General features: G+C 39.6%; 1 protein-coding gene across 28 annotated transcripts in view; it reads right to left on the bottom strand.

Moving 5' to 3' along the window:
* The window catches only part of Sorbs2 (sorbin and SH3 domain containing 2), a 300,895-nt gene that overhangs the window by 142,935 nt on the left and 135,209 nt on the right, over positions 1-22,751 (bottom strand). For all 28 annotated transcript variants that reach the window (XM_040731909.1, XM_040731910.1, XM_040731913.1 and 25 more), the window contains one exon: positions 19,293-19,431. The gene's annotated coding sequence lies outside the window, so the exon portion shown is untranslated. The remainder of the gene's footprint in view (positions 1-19,292; positions 19,432-22,751) is intronic.

Here is a 22,751-nt window from a genome sequence, read left to right on the forward strand (position 1 = left end):
CATTGCTGCTGTTATGAATTGTAATGTAAATATCTGTGTTTTCTGATGGTCTTAGGCAATGCCTGTGAAAATGTTGTTTGACCCTCAAGTGGTCACTACCCACAGGTTGAGAACCACTGACATTTTTAATCACCTCTCACAGGCAGCTGGAGTTGCTAGAATGATTAGTGCCTTGCTGGAGTCCACCACACCCACTATAGATGAGTCAGACACAGAGGTCAGGTCAATGGAGTCTCCTTGTCCTTTGATGCTCACTTGCTCTATCCCTGGAAGAGCTGGGCTCATCTATGCTGTGGTAAGAGCAGGCAACAAAACTCGTTTTTACTTGAGGCACACTTTGTAAGTTTTCAGTGGCTTGCTCTGAGGTAGGAAGAATTGCTCACACTTGAACTAGGAAATCACTATCTAATCAAAGACTGTCAGGACATGTGATCTTAACCTTATTAGTTGGTACCAAGTTGGATTTCTTTTCTTTTGTTTTTTCAAGACAGGGTTGCTCTGTGGCTTTGGAGGCTGTCCTGAAACTAGCTCTTGTAGACCAGGCTGGTCTCGAACTCACAGAGATCCGCCTGCCTCTGACTCCCAAGTGCTGGAATTAAAGGTGTGCACCACTACCGCCTGGTTTGGTACCAAGTTTTAATGAAGGGAAATGTCATTCAGGGCATCTGAGTGTGCTAAGTGAAATTTTTTTTTGAATAACTACCTGAATTCCTGGTCACTCCTATATTCACCAGGAGAACTCTTTAATTGTGCTGACTTTGGTTTATGCACTATGTTCTTGAAGATAGTAGAATTTACTTTCTGCTACTCTTATATTTCCATATTTACATCTATTGTGGGACTTGGAATATGGCGTGCTGGCTATCAGGACTCTAACACCCTTAAGGGTACCCAAATGTCCCTGTATATTAAAGGAAAGTAACCTCTGCAGCTGAGCGTGGCTCTCCAGACTGTCTAGTGCCATTCCCAAGGAGCCTAACACTTACAGGAAGAGGAGGCTTGCAATGGATTTTGTATCTGTCTTTTATTACTAATGAGCTGTTAGTCATACATAAAAGTAAATTGCTTAATCATCTCAAAAACAATTCTCTCATAAAATGAGGTTTTGTTGGCTAGTGTACCCATTAGTTTTAACAATCCATGGTGAAAAGTAATAGCTGAACTGGTGGAGTAGTTCAGCTGTGTCTGTTGACTATAAGATTTCCCTGGGCTCCTTCCCGGACATTCTGAGCCCTACTGCAAGCAGCACGTACTTGATGAGAATGAGACTCCCACCTACAGTATTCTCTGAGGAGAAACTGTCGGGAAATGTAGGAGAGCCCAGTGAGGATGCTGTAGTGACGTGATAACAGGAAGGGTTGTATGTTTTGAACTTGGCTCTGTGAACTAAAGGTGTGGCTCTATTTTAAAATGCATCTTTAAGGGACTTGGAACAAGATCCCTTTCATTAAGGTGTTGCCTTGAAGAGAACACAGAATTCCATAGCTGTCAGTAGCAGTCACTGCAGTTGGCTACCCACTGAAGGTACCACCCTGGGATGATTACCTAAAAGCCGGTCCAGGGTACCTGGGAATGCCACAGCTCAACAGTCCAAGGAATCTCTAAAGCTGTTGCTAAGAGCAGCCCCAGCATCATGCTTGCTCTGAGCTACCGTTGGCAACAGCAGAGACTGGCAGGGAAGGTTTAATTGCCTTGACCTTCCTGCCTTCCTGATATCCCATTGAGAGTCAGCCTTAGGGGAAAAGATGAATAGTCTTTGTATTGTATTAAGAAAAAGAAAGGAAGGAAAAGAAGAGAAGAAAAAAGGAAAGAAAAGAAAGCTAGATAGCTTTTCATCTGAAATCCTGGTAGGACTAGAAACAAATGAGTCCGCTACACAGACTCTTGATTCCTGCCCAGTTTGGCTCAGAATTACAGAGGTCAGTGCATTAAATTGTGTAGCCTTACAGCACATGGACTTTGATGCCAGTAGTAGCATTTTATGAAAGGAAAAACTAGAGACAAATTAGTTCAGAGCCTGCATAAAGGTACATTTGGTGATGCTAGGGAATAACATCAAAACATCCCAGAATACAATAGTTCACGGATTAATGGAAGGTTTCTCTATACACTGGCAGGCCAGTGTATAGAGAAAAGGAGGCCATGGCCTCAATGCAAAGGCGAAGAGGGAAAAAAATGCATGCTCACTCGCTATGTGTCTTTTAAGATCCTTGTAACCAAAACTAATAGAAATTAATCTCGAGGGATTATTGCTCACCTGCTGGGTGCTATGGCTTCAATTTCTGTCTCTAAACACTTGCTGAACTGGTTAGGAAGTTGACGCACTGGGGAAGTAGTTAGCCTAGGTAGTGACTGTTTATAGGAACATGTAGAAATATCACCCTCTGGTCTCATGACACACTGAAGAGAGACATTATGTTGAGGAGGGCTGAGGTTGGTCCCCGGAATATCCTAGTAGCTGAGGTTAGAGTCCTTACTCCACACCCACAAGGCATGCTGATTCAGATGAGATTTTTTCCCATTAGCTACTGTGACAGTATCTCTAGACCATAAAAGGGAAAAGATGATCCTAAAGCATGAATATTGAGGATCAGCCATGGTGATTTTGCTTTCCAGGGGACAAGTGACATCCAGAGACAGTTTTAATTGCAATTACAGAGCTATGGAGAGGTGTTAACTGGCATCTCATAAAGGATAGGATGCCACTAAATTTCCAACAGTGTGACAGAGAATCCACTATAACAAATAACCATATCCAATCAAAATGCTAATAATGCCGAGGATAAGAAACTTCATCCAGAGGACCTCCGTGAACACAGAGCAAGAGTTTAGCCATACATCATGTCATCTAGCTCCAAAACAGGATTGTCTAGTTGGTGCACACTAACACTGTACACTTATTAAAAGTGAAATTAAGTAATAATATTATTGTAGCTAGAATTATTTTCATCTATCTATGTAGCACAGTAGGCTTTTGAAGACTATAGTCAGCGTCATCACTCTGTGTCATCACTCTTAATAAGATGAAGGGGCATCCATCCAGATCATGGCAGTCGAAAGCAGTGCTATGCTGAGCACAGTTCTTTTCAGAAAAAAAAAAAACCTCGATACTGTGAGTAGCAAATGACCTTAAAGTAAGATTAAAGTAAGTCATTTAATTAAGTCTGGCTGTGGTTCCATTTTATATTTGTCTTTCAAACTGTTAATAAACGATGACCTGCTTAGTCGTGGAAAAATGTGTAGCCTGAAGAGTTTGTGTCCTTTTTGAGGTGAACAATGGATGTGTATCAGACAAGAAAATATTGCTTGTCTTATATTTAATACTTTCTATTTAAATGGGCATCCATAACCACACTTAGGACTGTTGAGGGAACTTAAAGCAGCTACTGAGATGAAAGACATTCCTTAAGAGGGGAACTTTCTTCAGAGTCACTTAACATAGCCAGGAGTAGTCTGTGGGTTGCTACATACAGCACATTAGCCACAAACAATTCTCATCCTAGGAAGTACACTTACTGCAATTACTGGTGCGTAATGAATATTTGATCCTAATTAGACCTAATGGATGAATTATAATTCTGTATTTGCCATGGTGTGTGTGTGTGTGTGTGTGTGTGTGTGTGTGTGTGTGTTTGGATACATATGAAAAGAAAAAATGTCTGGGGAGATTGAGTTTTGAATTGTATTCATTTTAATGTGACTGCTCAACATTGTTCATTTCTCGTAGTTAGTTAGCAATGATGAAATGATGAAGAGTTGTCTGGGAGTCTCATAAAAGGCAGACATGTTTAAAAACCCCATTGGGAAGATCCCAAGTAGTATCAGTGGAACACATTATGCGGTGAGTAAGACAGGTTCATTTTCTTTAATTTGTTTTATTTCCTTGGGAAGTTCAAGTTTAAATTTATTTTATTTCATTGGGAAGTTCAAGTTTAAAATGTACTTCCTACAAGACATAATTTTATGAATTCTAAGTGGGGTACTAGGTAGAAATTTGACTAAACAGATTCATGGCTGTTTTTCAGTTGTAAGAATTCCCTAGGAGTAAAAAGGGAACAATTTTACTCTTCTTTTAGTTTCACTAGGATAATACACTCCTCAGTAGGAGAAATATCCATTAAAAGGAGACACTGAGATGTGTAACTAAAATTCTTTCAAATGGAATAGGAAAGCTCAATTCTGATTTTTTTTCCCTCCTAATTTTCTCAAAGTCATAGCAGCATGGTAGATGAGTTTTGGTTCAATGTTATTCACTTACTGTTTAAATTTTTTTCTGTGGGAAATATAACTTCATATGTAGTCATAAAATCCTTCATGATACATTCATAATTTATATTATAATCGTGTAATTCTACAGTTTTACCAATTGTGTAACATTATTCGATTTCTGACACTCACAACTTTCAAATCTTCATGGTTGAACACCAGGGAAATCAAACATCCAATGCAGGTCAGTTGTATGTTAGATGCCTCTGTCCCTGATAGTCATTTAGGAATAAGCCTTCCTTCACACAATGCTCCACCATTCCATAGGTGCTCAGAGTCTACACACCAACTAAACCCAATGTGCAGTAGGGAAGAAAGGGGGAATATAGAGGATATAGGCATCAGGAGGAAGATTGATAGGGGACTGGATCACTTTCACTAGCTGGGTATGGACGTGGATGGGTGTGATTTGGCCATGTTCCCAGAAGAAGAGGAAAGGGGGTTCATTTAAAAGCACAGCATCACCTCTGGCAATTCACAAGGAGAAAAGAGTCATCTGTCTATGTACTTGACAGCTATAAAATCAACACTCATTTCTCTCCTTCAACAGAATGTTGATCTGAGAGGCAGTTCTGGCTCAGCTGTGTGTCAAGATGATCACCCTGTAGCTGACCACAGGGCTTGCCAATCAGATGTCCTGCGTAGGTCCCCTTCCGGCTCTTCCCATAAATCAAGGTCTTTGTTTCACACGGTGACTGACATACTTGTTTCCCCTCATACCAATGGATGAGATTTGATTATTGCCAACCATGCTTCATTTTCACATGGGGAAAAGTCAGTGTAACTTGGAATTAGGTCATGGATTCCATTGTCCTCATCTGTTCCTTTAAACCTTCCTTATGCTCTAATCCTTTAATATAGTTCTTTATGTTGTGGTGACCCTCAACCATAAAGTTATTCTCATTGCTACTTACAACTATAATTTTGCCACTGTCATAGACCATAATGCAAATGTATGATATGCCGGACAACTGATATGTGTGACCCCTGTGGGGACCATGACCCACAGGTTGAGAACCACTGCTGTAAACTATCTGTAGGTTAAATATACAAGAAAACAACAGGTCCCTATGACATGTACAAATGTGAGGACTTAGCCATAAAAGTCAGCTTTGTAGTCACAAAATATACTACTTAAAATATGGTAAGAATACGGGAACCTTAATATTGCCAGGCATATTTTACAGCAGATATTAGGTGGAGATGTCACAATAAAAATGGCATTGAGCTTGCAAACAGCAATGAGCTTTGAAAGCCCAAATGCAATTAGCAACCTGAAGCTCAACCACACTTTAATCCAGATTACAGGGGCCAAAGTTCTCACTTTAACTTTCTAATATTTTGGTATTAGAACTTGAGCGATCTTCAGACCTTGCTCTTAAGACCTCTCCTTTTGAAGAAAACATCTCCCTATTCATGCCTCACCAGGAATAAATTCTGATGCTTGTTTATCTCACATGCACTTATCTTTTTTATTTATTTATGTATTTATTGGTTTATGTGGTGTGTGTGTGTGTGTGTGTTGATGTTAGAGGTTGACTCTGCATAACTTCTATCATTCTCCGCTTTAGTTTTCAAGGCAGGGTTTCTCACAGAACCTAGAGCTGATCATTTGAGTTAGAAGGGTTAGCCAGTGAGTTCCTGAGATCTTCTCATCTCTGTCCCCCAGTACTTGGGTTACAGCACTATATTGGCAGTTCTGAAGATTTGAACTCAGATCCTCAGGCTTGCCCAGCAAAGACTTTACATACTGATCCATCTTCCTATGCCCTGATTTTTTTTATCTTGATTGTACATCTAATCACACTGACTTGAGGAATTTAACTAGGAGCATCAGGGAAAGGTCAGAAGTAAATTTACATCAGTTAGGATGCAAAACCAAAAGCAAAATTTAAAAAGCCCCCAGATTTTTACAAGCGTTTTCAAAGGGCCATAAAATCCAGGCAGTTTAATAGGAAACAAATGAAGACAACCAGGAATTTTAATAGTGTGCAGATTATCTGGATCGCTGGTTGGTAGAACAGACAAGAAATCCCTGGAACTCCTCCTTCACAGCTTCTTAGAGGGAGGGCGCTCAAGCAAGGGCCTTTCCAGAATGCGCTTATCTCACTCATTGCTCACATTAGGGCATGTAGCTCTGTGAAATTTAAAGATTATTTTTAACCATGTTCAAACTTTCTCCTTGCCATAGCTAGAAGTCAGCCATTTGCATACATGGGTTTTAATCCTGCAAACTTTTCAAAATAATGAGCAGAATATGAAATTGTGTTCTTCTGGTTCAGGACCCTGACTTGAAGCAGGTTACTATCTGGATAGAAAGCAGGTCTGTACACTAAAATTATACTTCTTTGCGCTGTCCTAAACCTTGAGCAGTGTGTCCTGGTGACTACTGCTGAGACATTGCATACCTTTACAGGGTCATCCTGCAGAATTGGATTTACTGTATGGCTTTAAAAGCCATTGACATCCCATTGGGGCTAGTCCCTATTTATTCCACTGATTTCTTGCTGGGTTGCAGGAAAAACCTAGGAATCTACTCTTTAGGAAGGTTCAGTTTACTTACATATGTTTCAAGGTGTTATCCAGATCATATTTTCCCCTTTGACTTCAATGGCTTCTCTTATGACCTAAGATATCTAGATAACTTAAGGTTCCTTGTCAATATGATTTTTTTCCTGTAACACATGTTGATGATGATGTTGAGTCATAATTATCTTCAAAAATGAGATAAATTATTCACTGATGGGAAGAAGATAGACCAAAATTTATACAATTTTGTGAGGTGTGTGCATGTGTGTGTGTGTGTTCACATGTGTACGTGTGCATGTGTGTGTAAAAAGCATATAATGGAGTCCCAAATTCCACTGTCAGTGTTTACACATGGCAACCTCTAGAGCCCTTTGTCCATGTTCCCTCTCATTGATACCATTACTTGGTATTCAGAAACTGCAGGAATGCTGCCTTTCTATTGGAGTAGCTCTTTGATTTGTCCCAAGTCCTCAAGAGATGCTTGGACTTGAACAGTTCTCAAATTTGGATATGCAGGAGGGAATGACTGTGCCCTGTCATAAATGAGAAGGACGTCAGTATTGCTAAGTTTAGAAGCCTATCTGTGGTACGTCAAAAGTCTGAGGGGAAGATAAGAGCTTTCTTAAAGACATGACGTAGAACTGAACAAAGCTATTTCTGTTTCATACGAAGACAGTGTCACTCATGTATCAGCCTTTAAGAACTGACTTCTCTTTCTTTTTGCCTCAAATTCTCACAATTCCATTAGCAGTCAGGCTTCTATATCCCGTTTTTATGTGTAAGGGGGTAAGGTGTTTCGTTTGGCACATGCAGAAACAAAATAAATGTGTGTGCCATGGAGGGAAAAGGTATTGTCCAAGAGCTTTGTTGGATGACTGACTTCATAGTGTGCACATTAAATGGCAGTCGTAGGGAAAACACTGGTTCAACAGTTCACCTAAAAACACCTCATAATGAATGAGTGAGCAGAGAAGACTTACATCTCTGAAGTAAATGAGTTTCCTAGAGGCTGATAGGAGTCTTTCTCCACCGCAGTTAAAAAAAAATATGTGGAAAATGGACTCATTCAACAAGATCTGATTGTGTGTTAGATGACTGCTCTAGAAGTTATTTACTGCAATAAATATTCAGAGATCAAATGTTATTTGAACAGAAGTAGGTAGGAAACCACTACTGTAATTCTATTATTTGCATCCAATTCTCATATTGAGAACATCATGTATTATATTATGTTTCCAAAGAATTGAAAATTACTTTTAAAATTACTCTCCATGATTTGGCCAAATATGAGGAAGGAATACTCAAAAAATTAACAACATGCCTATATGGCTCACTTTTCCATTTCAGGAAATGTGAAAGGAGGTATCGGTGCAGAAAATTACTCTTATTCTGAATAATTTGTCAGTATGTTTGAAAATTGGAAATATTTCATTCCAAATGATAGCTGCTTTCATTTACATAGTAAGTTAGTAGATATAACACCAACACAATATTAATACATATATAAATACACACACACAGACAGACAGACAGTGAAATAGACAGAGACAAAGTGAGTGACAGAAACAAGAATTCCCTTGCAGTCCTGGGGAGACACCATTGTCTACCCACTGCTTGCTGAACAAGAGGACCTGAGTTGGATCCTCATAACCCAGGTAAAATATCTGGGAATTGTGGCACATACTTTTAATCCCAGCACTGGGAGACAGAGACAAGCATCTCCCTAGTGCATACTAACTACCCAGCTTTGTCTAATAAATAAATTCCAGGCTAGTGAGATTCCCTGTGTCAAGAAACAAAGTAGATACTCCCTGAGAAAGGACAAGGCAGGTTGGCCTTTGGTCTCTACATGTGTGTGTACGTACACACACACACACACACACACACACACACACACACACACACAGTGATTTTTTACATGAATCATAAAGGGTGGAAATGAAAAGCTTACTAGTAAAACTAAGTAGTGTGTTATAAGTATCCACACTTAATAGCTTTTGGTGCTTTAAGCAACACCATTCTCACTGAATGAAATGAGAGTCCTAAGTAGTGTTCTGCCATTTGTTTCTTCATATTCTATATAAATGTTTACTACTAAATATGAATCGCATGGCATTTGTGGTTTTTAACAGATCAGATTTATCAAACAAGAGTGCTATCATTTAACACTTGTCCCACAGCCACCACAGGAACCCTCAGTAATTCTCAACAAAGTGATGGTTTAGTAGGAGAGTCTAGGGAAAAGCGTTCTCTAACATAAGCAGCAGAGCAGGCATTGAATCTGAGCACCAAGCAAATCTCACTGAACCACACACCCTTTCCTTAAGAATGAGCTGGGAAATCTTTCCAGCTTTGCCCTTTTCCTTAGAAAAACATGGGGCTATTTATTCGTAAATGTGATGCACTCAAATTTACCTTCATGGCTTTGATGGGATCATTTTGGGGGACTACAAATCAAGAGAATTTGGTAGATGGAACTGTATATGCAAACTTCACCTACATTTGGCAGAATACTGGCAACTGCAAGAGTTTAGGCTGGTGGAAGGCAAGAAAAAATGCAAAGAGAAATCAGGATACTCCTCAGGAATCCTAGCCAAGGGTGTTGCAAGAGCCTTGTAACTAGGGCAAGGGGAATTCTGAAGAATCAATGAGTAGTGACTAAGAAGGGGTGCAGAGAACTTCCTTCGCTTGTCTAAGATTCCAACCCTGTATAACTGGGTGCTCTCATTAACAAGATATACCCTTGGGTGAGGAAAGAGTAGGGAGGTAGGCAGAAGAGAGGACGTTCTACAAGTGTTGGTCTGGAGGTTTTCAGCAGGCATACAAGAACTATTTGGAACTGTAGTCTGGGTCCTAAGAGACAGACCAGAGAGAGACCTGGAAAGTTGGAGATCACCATGGAGGAAACAGGTGAACTCTGGGAAGGTTAAACCATTTAGGCAAAGAGACAGAACTTAAGGGAGTAAATGTAAGTTAGGAATTTAAGGTAAGAAACATACGGGAGTAGTTGTAAGATTAGGCAGAGAGAGAGACACCTGAAAGTAGAAATCAGATGTTGTAATCAGACCTGAAGGAAAACCAGGAACAGAAAGAAGAGACTTTTACAAAGTGCAGACACTCATCAGTGTTTTGAAGCCATACTCACTCACAAATATGATTTCTCATTATGTAATACTTGGTTTCTCAGCATTAATAAACAATGACATAAGAATTCAAAGTTACTCTTCATTTATGATTTCTCATGTTTCGTTGATTATTGTACTGTTAAGGCTAGGTGTGGTGGTACAAACCTTTAATCCCAGTACTTGGGAGTCAGAGTCAGGGGAATCTCTGAGTTCAAGGCCAGTCTGTTCTATAAATAACTCCCAGGACAGTCTGGGGCTACAGAGAGAAATCCTGTCTCAAAATAAAAAACAAAAACTTTAAATAAGCTTCATGAACATTGCCCATGATGGAATTAAGACCATGCCAACTCAAAATATTCCCCTCTGGTATATTATTTTTAGTTAAAGACACTTGAATAATTGCAGATACAAAATCACTGACTTCCCTTCTTCTTATTAAAAACAAAGTATTCAGGCAGTGGTGGCACATGCCTTTAAACCCAACACTTGGGAGGCAGAGGCACATGGATCTCTTGATTTCCAGGCCAGCCTGGTCTACAGAGCAAGTTTGAGGACTGGCTACAAAGCTACAGAGAAACCCTGTCACAAAAATACCAAAAAAGCAAAGTATCTTTATTTGCAGATGATATGACAATGTACATAACTGACTATAAAAATTCCACAAGACACTCCACAATTGATAAAGACTTGTAGCAAAGTATTTGGGTGCAAGACTGACTCACAAAAATCAGTGCCCCTCCTATATACAAATGAAAAATGGACTGACAAAGGAACCAGAGAAATGACACCCTTCACAATAGCCACAAATAATATAAAACATCTTGGGGGGTAATTTTACCCAACAAGTAAAAGACTTATATGATACAAAACTTCAAGTCATTGAATAAAGAATTAAAGGAGATATCAGAAGATGGAAAGATCTCCCATGATCATGGATCAGTAGGGTTAACATAGGTTAACATGGTAAAAATGGCCATCCTACAAAAGCAATCTACAGAGACAGTTTAATCCACATCAAAATTCTAACACAATTCTCAGACTTTGAAAAAACAACATTCAGATTCATATAGAAACACACACACACACACACACAACAACAACAACAACAACAACAACAACAAACAGGATAGCTAAAATAATCCTGAATAATAAAAGAACTGCTAGGGTATGACCATTCTCAATTTCAAATTGTACTACAGAACTACAGTGACAAAAACAGCATTGTATTGGCACAAGAATAGACACATCAATCAATGGAATCAAACTGAAGACCCAGACATAAATCCACACACCATGGACACCTGAAATAGAAGTTAAATATATATTATGCCACCTATTGTGTCATTTTGTCTTTGTAAAGAATATTTGGGTGCTTTAAGTAGAAATAAAATCATCTGTCACCTGAGAAACAGCCTTCAAATTTGTTCTGTATTTAGGATATATCTCAAACTTAAGAAATGTAACTTACAGGGAGAAGTTTTTTTTCACATTTTTATTCAAATCTTAAGTATATAAAATGAATGATATACAAGATGCTATTAATTTAATTATAGCTTAGTATATAGCTCTCTAATTGTAATCTCCTTCCTCTCCTTAATGACATCCACTACATAAATTTGACAATCCATATTTCTTTACACTAGTTTGATGTATGTTTCTAATAGACACTACTTTTCAAATTAAAGCAATTCTTTCCTATGGCTTATGAATAGTTTTTAATATTAAAATCCTATACTAGGTTCTATTAATTTTTCCACATGTATTGAATCTTTCTATAATGGAGTGTAAAGTTTCAAATCACAAACTCTGTGTGGATACCATCAAATAATAAAAGGGCTAAAAATAAACAAATTAAGTTATATACAAAAAATCTTGTAATGGTATTTCATTCAATGAATATAAAATTGTTTAAAACATTAAGTAGTTATCTAAGTAATATACTTTATTATTAATAAACTCCTAATTCATTCTTGGTCTATAAATACATTTTTCAATCAGTAAGTGCAGTTGAGTGCTAAATGTACTCATTTTGAATATTCACTAACAGTGTGAGAAGGTCTGCTATGAAATGTGTCTTATGACACATATGTCCTTATTCATTCAGGATACTGATTAGAAAAAAGATATCTGTGAATACATGAAGTTACTGTGCATTGTGTAGATATAAACGACTGGTAGCCTTCTGTTGAATTTCTACAACAGAAATAGATAAAATTCTATAAGAAGGATAAATATCTCACAACAGTCAAGTATTCCGCACCTCAGCAAGCCAATTATCACTTTGTTTCAGGCTCATCTGGTGCTGGGGCTCGCCACACAAGACAAAGAAAGTAGGTGCCAATTTTTAACCAAACTCATAAAATTAATTACATTCAGGATGCTAATCAAAGCCAATATAAATGGTAACATGTTTTGTACATAACTAGCTATCATAAAATGAAACAACAACCCAAAATCTTTTTAAATAGCTAGGGAGATGGCTCTATTAGTACAGAACTCACCACATAGCCATGAGGAGACTTAAATTAATAATGTAGAATTACAAATATTCCTTGTAGAAGAAACTCAACCTTTTGTAGGGAAAAGAGTCCAGCCAAAGAAACACACCTCGAGCAGAGTCAAAGAAACACACTTTGTCCCTGGAATCAGAGCCAGTGAAAGAAATGCACCCTGGCCCTAAAACTAGAGCCAAAAGGCTAAACAGGACCAGAGAAAGAAATACACTTTGTCCTGAAATTAGAACCAAATCTGACCCTGACCCCGTGCAGAAAACTAACCAATCCCTGAGCAGGAGATCTAGCAATCCTAAACTAAGGAATTGAAATCTGACCAATCCCACCCTGGAAAACTCTGTGCCCCCCCCCCCCCCAAGAAGCCCTATATAAGCCCTGTGTCTGTTCAACTTGTGGCTGTTTGTGCTACCCTGCTGTCCTCTGCTACTCTGGCTAGAGCAGAGCAGGACTGTAACACTTTTGGCTGGGGGTAAACCTCCCCCCTGGACAACTGAAGTTGTTACACTTTCTGAGGAATGGAGCTCAACTGTAACAACTTTACGGGAAACCCTCTCCTGCCCCAGCAGAGTTGATACACTGGGGAAGCCTTTCCCTGAAGCAAGGCTGTAAGCTGCTATGCTTAATGGGACCTGTGGTATTCCTTGGCTCCTGAGTACCAGAATACCTTTGTATCCAGGTTGTAACACCCAGTATTCTGTGACTCTGAGTGCCAGAGTACCTTTCCAGCCGAGCTGTAACACTCTTTGGCTCCTGAGTGCCATAATCCATCCCTGTCCATCACATCTGATCTGTTGAAATGCTTACACCTCTATACCGTAACCGAGGCCACTAAGAGAGAGAGAGCCTTTGAAGGTTTTATCCCCTCTGCTTCAGATCTGGCTGTTTGTTACCTGGCAAAGGCCAAATATCCCCACCAGGGAGCTGCCTTGCCTTGTCCATGTGATGGATTGTATTCCCTGGAACTGTGAGGCAAGATAAATGTTTCTTCCCAGAAGACTTTTTTATCCTACATTTTTCACAACAATGTTAGCCTGGTCTATAAAGCAAGTTCCAGGACAGCCAGAGAAACCCTGTCTCAAAAAAATCTAAAAAATAAAACTAAAATAGTACAATATGGAAAGGGCAGGTGCCTTTATAGGAAATGAAACCTATTGAGTTCTGCCTCAGCCAAGTGGTCAAATACACCATCAGCAGCCATATGTTCTATTGATACCATGTACCCATATGATCTGATAAGAAGAGCACTTGCTCTGAGGTTTCCCTCTCCCATGCAGGTGAGCCCAGTTTAATTACAGGAAAAAACACATGACAAGGTTCAATAAGACAGTCTACAAAATACCTGACAAGTATTCCCCAAACTGTCACAGCTCTCAAAAACAAGGAAAGAAGCTGTCATAGCTAAGAGAAGCCTAAGAAGGAATGGCTAAATGTAATCTGATAATCTGGACAGGATCCCAGGACAGAGGAAGGTCACTGGGTACAAAGGAGGAGAAAGCATGGACTTTGGTTAAAATAATCATCATTAATGAATTATATTAATTATAGTGGAATACCATTTAATATGTTTTACTAATAAGCATGGAATGTAAGAACACTTGTCTTCATATTTCTTATCTAAGAATAAATTTGTTTGAATTAAAAAATATAAATAGAAATCTTGTTCAGTCTATTTGGATTTTATTGTGAATCAGTCAATAGCAGTTATAAAGTACAAATCTCCTGTGATACCCACATTCCCATCTTGTCCTAGGTCAAGGGCTGTGGGCTAGTTCTGTAATGTATGGGGATCTTGAAACCCAGAGTTAGCTATTTGAACTACTTCTCTCCATCAGCAGCACAATACTGATGAATTTGCAAGAGAGATTTCTGTTTCTCCTAACAAGAGACAGGAAAATATAAGAGAAGGTCTTTGGAGAAAGAAAAAATTATAATGGGACCTGAAGAGTCAGGGGAGTTCTTTGTCAAGTTCCTAGGAAAAGGCAGTCTACTTTCTCCTCCAGCCTGGTCCTTTCCATTCTTAGACCTAGGTGGTAGACCAGTTATCCCACATGTCCCAGTGTGTATAGGACTGATTCAGAGGTTCATTTCCATCTCTTACTCTACGATTCATCAGGAGAAATCCCAGGAATGAGAGTGACAATGAGAAAATCCAGTATAACTTTATAGTACTTCCTACATTTCAACAAGGAATATATATATCAGTGTGAAAGACTGTCTTAGGAGACTGCGGACACTATGATAACTGTGGGATATGGGAATTTAATGATTAAAGTTGTTTTTAATTCCTCTTCTCTCCTTCCCTTCTTCCGTTTCCCCTTCCTTCTCCTGTGATAGTCCTGAGGATCAAACTCAACTCAGAGTAGCATGCATAGATGTTCTATCATTGACTTACATGCTTAACCTCTGCACTGTGTCCTATTTCAATATTTCTTATTTCAAATAATTTTCTATGGTTGAAATTGATAACTTTTATGAAGATGAGTGTATTGTTTGTGCTGTGCAAATAGTCCTCTTTAATCTCTTGGGAAGGACTGTCTGATCTTGACCTGATCTGAACCACATTAATTTTTTTGCATTTTGCTTAAGAAAAGAAGTACTATATATACATTTAGGCTATTGTAATATAGCCTTATGAAATATATAAGTATGAAATGGCTCATTTCTTTCTGGTAGTTAATTAAGTGTAAAATGATTTTTAATTAGGAGATATTTGCATTCTTAAACGACAACTGAAGTCATTTGTGAAAAAGCTGTTTAATGATCTGGAGAAGCATGTGCATATACATAAGCTTGGCATTTATTTTCGGTATGGCATGTTTGTTCTTTTCTGTATGAACATTATGGATGATGGACCTGCCTGAAAGACTAAACTCCTGTGCCAGGGTGCATTTAGTAGGATGCTTCTGATTGTTTTACGTCATTTTCTATAGGACCTGGATTTGAGCACCTTCTTCTCATTTTGCTAATTTGGGAATATTCAATTCTTATATGCCCATAAATCTTATAGCCAGAATAGTGAAGCCAGAGATAAATCTACATATATTAATTGCAAGTTTTGCTGTTGCTATCTTATAATGTTTTATGCTTTATGTAGTGTCCGGTAAACAACAGTGACTTGGAAAGTCATCAAGATGCAAACTTCATCATTAATAAAAGTACAATTGGTTAAATTTAAAACTGACTTTAAAGTTTCCAAAAACATGTTTTCTGGAATTTAATTTGATCAGGAGTCTGTATTCATAAATGTCAGTAAATTCAGTCAAGCTAAATCTTTATTGAGGTCACCAATTCATTTCTCTGAATTCTCAGATGGGGTCACACACTGTCCAATTAAGAAAATGTCAAGTTGAATCTTAGTTTTCTGGAAGACTTTTCATTTTATGATGGCCTCATAGTCATGAAGACTTTGCTAAGACTGACCCATGGAAGTTCTACAACTATGTGAGTCTACAAAGTGGTCCTATTTTTGTTGGAGATTATTTACTCTGTCTGGAATCCTAATGCTTGTTACTTTTAATGAGAGAAATAATACCAAAAATATTTTGACATTCAGCCAACAAAATTAATATGATCAACAAAGGAATGTTTTCAGATTCAGGGTTTGACCACTTTTGTTTCTGAGGTCACAGATTTGCTGAAAGAAGTTTGCAAACCCATTCTCCTCTCTCTTCCCTCCAGTATCCCCATGCACACACGCACTCGCGTAAACAGACACACACACACTTAAACAACCAGGTCTGTTCTCACACACAGCAGCTCTGGGTTAGCACGCCTTTCTGAGAGAAGCTGACTTCACTGACTATTCCTTTATTCTCAGTTTACATTACAAGCAAGAGTAGCAAACGTTTCAATGCTCTCAATGTTCCCTAGGAGTGTATCAATTGAGCAGGCAGGGAAAAAATCTGGGGGAAGTTTATTATTTTTCCACCAATATATTTGACACCACCTTTGGAAAGTGAACAAAGGGCACACTGTCAAGAGGACAGACCTGGACAAAATGTTACTGTTTGTTCTTCACAAGCACAGAGGTATATTTAAGCAAAGAAAGACATTCCATAGCTCTCTGGGGACTTCCTTCCTTTAACTGAATTATACCAGCATGTTCACACCACCGTGATTCAAGCTGAGCTGAATTTAAAATGCAGGCTGGTATTTGCCAACGCCTAAGTACCACAGCTGTAGAAATTCATTTTAGACTTCAACTTGTTCTGAAATAGTCATAGACTATATAGAAAGAAATGTGTATACACATGAAAGTAGACTAGAAGTCATGGAAATAAGGAATGTTCTTGTTTGACAGCTTCTGTCCACACACAACAAAGCCTCTAAGTCATCAGGAGTCACCTGGCTTTGGATTAGGTTTCCAATCCAGCTTGCGGACACTCATGAAACTTTTGGCAAACATGGGCTGAGTTTCGAGCAAGGCTGGGTAGAGCACTGTGTGAGCCTATGTGAAACTCAGGCCTCAGTTAGGTATCTCCTAGAGTTTCCCATTCGAACAGTCCAATGCTTCAAAGTGAAATAAACCGGAGGGACACAAGGAAGAAGGGTAAATAGGACATCGCATGACTCATCAGCATGGGATCCCAGTCTACCATCTTGAAAACTGACTTTCTGATGTCTTTGACTTTGCACCTGCCCTACCGGCACTGTTCCTGGCTCTAGGAACAAATCTGTAGGTGGTAGTGCTCACCACGACTTCCCACTCCTAAAAGGGACCATTGCTGATCTTTGGTAATAGAGAAGCAAGTTGACCGCTTACAGAAATAAGATGACTGATGTGTTCATTATAGTGTAGATTCTAAGAGGCCAAATAGCAAGGCAATGAAGCTGACCCATTTCCAGGTTTTCCTACCATAATCCACACACTGGAGAAGAGAACTCCATGTGCTTCTACTTGAGGAGGAACATTCTCCCTCCCATTGCCTCCTTCAAGTCCTGAGTGCTGGCCATTGGCTTCCTCTCTTTACAAGGGTCACAGAGCAGACTGCATCAGCCCTGTAGAGTCACAGTCTGAGACCTCACAGCCTCTTCCTGACTGGGTTAGGCTCCTAGCCTCCAATAGAACAGGGGCAATATTACCAGGGGTATCTAGAACAGTAGCTAACAGGAGGCTTTGAGGATATTCAATGCTTTGAAAAGAGCAGGAAGAAAATGCAATGGTGTGTATGAGGTTTCAAAAATAAAGACAATATTTAAAACTGATTAACGTTTAGTAAAAGGGTTAAGATTCCATCCCTTTTAGGGAGCATTTTTTGTTTGTTTTGTTAAATTTTTCATTCCATACATCAAAGAAGTTTCACTAAAACTTTAGGCTGCTGAAGATTTGGTTTTTTGATTTATTTTACTTTTCTATTTTTACCTTTTCTTTTCTTCTGCTTTTTTATTTGTCCTATTCTTTTTGTTACTCAAACGATCACTAGACCATTTCAATACATGTTTTTCTGTTTTTGTTTTTAATCAAAAGTCTTTTGGTAAAAAGCATCATGGAATGCCAAGGAATACAGTGTTCATGTTTTTAAAAGCAACAATTAGGACTCAAGGCACATGGTAATTTGGGGGAAGCAGGAGACTCCAGTAGGGCTTGACAGAATTGGTTCTGTGAACTCTTTGCTACTATCTTCTAGATAGCCTGAGCTGTGAATTGTCAGAAATAGTGGTTCTCAAAATGTGGGTCACAACCCCCAGGGGTGGCCCAAGACCATTGGAAAACACAGATATTTCCATTTCATAACAGTAGCAAAATTACAGTTATGAAGTAGCAACAGAAATAATTTGATGGTCGGGGTGGTCAGCACAACATGAGGAACTGTGTTAAAGGATCGCATTAAGAAGGTTGAGAACCGCTGTGTTAGATAGTCAGTGTGTTGAGAGAACTCTGCAGGGGCACATTTTTCTTTAAATTGCAGGTTCCTTTAGAAATAAAATCTAAATCATAGAAGCAGCAGAAGCTAAGCCAGCAAATTACCTGAAGGAATAACTATCAAAGCATTAAGGGGAAAGAAAGCCTTTTTAACTGAACATAGTAAATACTCACAATCAAAGTAAATGGTGTGCTTGAGGTTAAAGTCCACAGATCAAAGTGCTTTGCAAAATGTCAAGTGCAAGCATAAGGGAGAGGGGGAGGAGGGAGCCAGACCACTATCCAAAAAAATACTCACTGTCCAAAAAACCCTGTCAGAAAATTCACCTCACGAGAGAGTTAGCTTAGCTAATTTACTGTCCAAAAAACCCTGTCAGAAAATCCACCTCATGAGAGAGTTAGCTTAGCTAAATTTCAGCCTGGGGAAGCGTTCTCAAATTCAGTCACCCCAAAGTATACTAGGGATCTAAAACCCAACAACAATAATGATGATGATGATAATAATCCAGTCCCCCAACAACTTCTCATTCCACACCAGCCGTGAATAAAACGGTTAAGAGGAGAGCACACTATAACAGAGCCACTTGCCATGCATCAACAGTAATAACTAATACACCATCTTTACTCAGATGGGCTGCATCTTGTTTAAAGAAAGCCTTTGGAAAGTTAAAATAAGAGCAGTCTAAACAACAAAATGATGGTGTCTCCAGGTCCTCTCAGCTCTGTGGCAGTCATACATAATGAGACCTCTGAAGGCCGTACTCAGGAACAGGCGGGTTGGTGCCGGCAGCCGGGGCAGAGGGCTTTAGGCAAAGTTTACAATCACACTCACAAAAAATGCAGGATGCTGCTGGCACATCCAAAAACACAGTGTCTACCTGGGAATCCCTCGGCCTCCCCCTATATTCACTAAAAAGTTCTCTTAGAGACACTAGTCATGACCACACCAGCAGAGAAGTCATCCCAGAGTTTTAAAAAAAAAAAACAAAACTTTACCTTGAAGAGGCTGAACTTCACAGTTGCTCCAACAGAGGAAGCAGGAGCCAGCTGCCTTTTCCGTGTAGAGATTGTTTATTTAGCCCTTTTTAAAAGGTCTTGACCTCCAGAGGTTTAAGATTAAGTCCAATCCAAGTGTCTGCAGGGAGGAAAAGGGGGACCGGGGGTCAGGAGAGAAAGCAAATGAGGGAGGCAAAGAACCTCAGCTGCTGGGTGGTGCTCCGGGCCTGAGAGCATTTGAGCTATTTTCAGCATTACCAGCAGCTGGACTTGTCTGCTAAGGGATGAAAATGCCTTGCCCGAGTCACCACCCCCACCCTGGGGGGGAAAGCCAACACAAACCAGGAAACCCACAACAACTTGGTTCATTGTGCAAATATTCATTGAAATTTTGAGGGAAACTGCCAGTGCTATTGAAAACACACACACACACACACACACACACACACACACACACACACACACACACACACACGCACGACTGGATCTTAAAGGAACATGGCACCTTGCGGCTGCAACCCTGAAGTTTTCAAAAGGTTTACCTGCTCAGTAGAATGGAAGATGGTATGTCGCATTGGCAAGGGGATTTCTGATTACCTCTCCTGGCTTGCTCACAAAGGTTCTCAAGGCAACACTTTAGATCTCTCAGCTAAACATCCTCTACCAGCCTATTCTTAAGACCACAGGCAAATGGTTTCTTTCTAGCAGACACCTACGTGTCCACTTTAACTATGCTATTTTTGAAAGCTACCGGGTTAAGCTGATGACATTTCTTATCTATTGGCTAAGACTGGGGACCATCCAATGACATGATGCAAAGGTTTCTGCCTCCACAAGCCCAATTGTGGGAGGAGGAATCATTCATACTGGGTCACCATGACAGACAAACTTACAGCTTTTATTTGGTTTCCAGAATGAATAAAAGCAATCTAGAAGTTGTATTCATTCATGTAACATATGTGGCAAGCATTTCTCAGCTCACTATAGGCTGGGAACTCTGAATACAAAAGCTTGGCATTTAAAGGTTTACTATGCTCAGGCTGCGAGAGTTAGCGAAAACAGAGCCGAGGTCTCTTTTTACCAAGACTGAAGGAAGGGACTCTTTCCATTAGGCTCCCACTCTGCCACTTGTCCTATCTTGCTTCCCATTGCTGTGATAAACACCATGACCGAAAGCAACAAAAGGAAAGGGTTAATTTTAGCTTACGGATCATGGTTCTTCCCTGAGGGAAGCCAGGGCAGGAACTCAACTGCACAAACCTGAAGCCAGGAACTGGAGCAAAAACCATGGAGGAATCATACTTACTTACTGGCTTGCTCAGCCGACTTTGCTGTGTAAGCCGGGACCACCTGTCCAAGACAGACGCCACCCACAATGGGCAGGGCCCTCCCTCATCTATCACTGATTAAGGAAACACTCTACAGTACAGGCTTGCCCACAGGTAGTCTCTCCATTAAGGTTTCCTCTTCCCAGAAGACCTTAGCTTGTGTCAAAAAATTAAGTCACACTTCCACTAGGAAGGAAAGGCGGTGGCCCTGTCAAGCGAATCCTGCAATGCTTTTTTTTTTAAAGCCTTGATTCTAAGAAGATGGATTTCCCCCAACCCCCCCCCCGTGTATCCAGCAACACACAAAAATGTAAGCGTTCAGAAAGCAATGCTTTACTCTAGAGCTACAAGAATTCTCCCGCCGCTTTGTGGCTTGTTTTGAGGCAAGAACAAAACCAAAGCCTTCCTTGGATTAATGACATTGGGAATGGCTTTTAAAAACATAGTGGGCCAAGTGCGCTGCAGAGTGGTGTCATGTGACTCGTTTAAGCAGTATGGCACATTGGTGAAATATTTTAGCTGAGTTCACCATATACTAAAATAATGCAGATATTATAATTTAAAAAGCCTATGGCTTAAATTCAAGATGTCTAATTATAATCTTAAATAAGGTTAGTTTTGGTTTTAAAATATTTACCAGTTTTAAAATACCATTATAGAATACTGCACTTTTTTTCTGCTTGATAAACTGGTCATATTTTGGCCAAGTGTTACCTAACCTTCCAGCTTAAAATGAGTACTTGTTTTACTTGTTGAATGATAAGTCTACCAATAAAGATTTGAGATCTAGGACAAGTTTCTTAAAATTATTTTTATCACAATAGTTTATTTATAAAAAGAAACATGTTCTTTCAATGTGACCCCATGAGAAACTATAAATGTTAATGAAACAAATAAGGATTTGACTACTAAATCAGCTATTATTTTTAGTTCCCTGCTGCCTGCTTTCCACACCGATCCCACGGGAAGTTCATACTCTCACCTGCATGGCCACGTTACCTCAAAATCTGCACTCAAGGAGGTTATGGGCCTGGTCCCTGCCTTCAGTTAACATCAATCCTGTGTACACTGTGTCTCTCCAGAGTCCCCTTTGTTCCCAAAGACCCCGAGCCAGGATCCAAACAGCTCCTTTCAACATACCCAGCATCCCAGAGAGCAAATTAGACTTAAAGCATATTTTAAAATGGTAAAGGATGGTCGATTCTGATTTTTCTATGTACCTGTTGTGACTTTTTTCTCAACGGCAATACTAATTACATTCATTCGTATTTTCTTTTTAAAATAAATCAGTTTCAAATAATTCATCAGTGGTTATGTGTAAGTGACCCTCTACCATGGTCTGGAGATGTGCGAATAGGTAAACTATCTGGGCAGAGATGTGTGCTCTAATAAAAAGGTTGGACCTAGGCATGAGAAGCCTGGTGAATCTCCAGAGTGGGGCCAATTGCCTCAGCAGTACCATTCTGCGTAAGCACAGACTAGGCTTCAGATGCTAGAATAGGAATAATATTTCCAAAGGAGGTAAGTGAACTCAGTGTGGAAGAAAATGTTGAAAGGCAGACCACTTGGCCATCTTCTTTTCTCCCTCCAAATATTTGGCAAGAGTCTAGATGGTTAGAACCGTGCCCGCTAAGACACATTTTGTGTAGACTGAACCATCCTAGTGGGAGAATCTTTTTAACTCAAATGACACCCCAATCAGAACCACTGGTAAGGCAGACACATGGTTTGGAAGAGAGAGAGTCTTTTTATTATCCTTTCCTATGCAGCTGTTCCATCCTAAATAAATGAATATGCTAGTTTAGAGTTTTATAATCTCATCAGCCTTTCAAATATACTCCTCACTTTTGCAAGTAGCCCCAGAGTGCTCAGTGTTTTGGAGAACTTTATAAAAATAAATCCCCCAGGAAAAGAACATCTGGGCTCACACTGGCAGCATTTAAGAGTTTCTACTCCGGCTGTAGCTCTGTGGCATGGCACAAGCCAGAACATAGGTGGCTCTATGTCCATCCCCTATTACAGCAAAACAGAGACAAACACCCACCCCCTTCCCGTTTTCCGCTTGTGGCCTTACTTTTCAAGTGTTTTGTGTGTGTGTGTGTGTGTGTGTGTGTGTGTGTGTGTCAGGGAG

The sequence above is a fragment of the Mesocricetus auratus genome, unplaced genomic scaffold (assembly GCF_017639785.1).
Source record: "Mesocricetus auratus isolate SY011 unplaced genomic scaffold, BCM_Maur_2.0 Super-Scaffold_100026, whole genome shotgun sequence".
Classification (NCBI taxonomy): domain Eukaryota; kingdom Metazoa; phylum Chordata; class Mammalia; order Rodentia; family Cricetidae; genus Mesocricetus; species Mesocricetus auratus.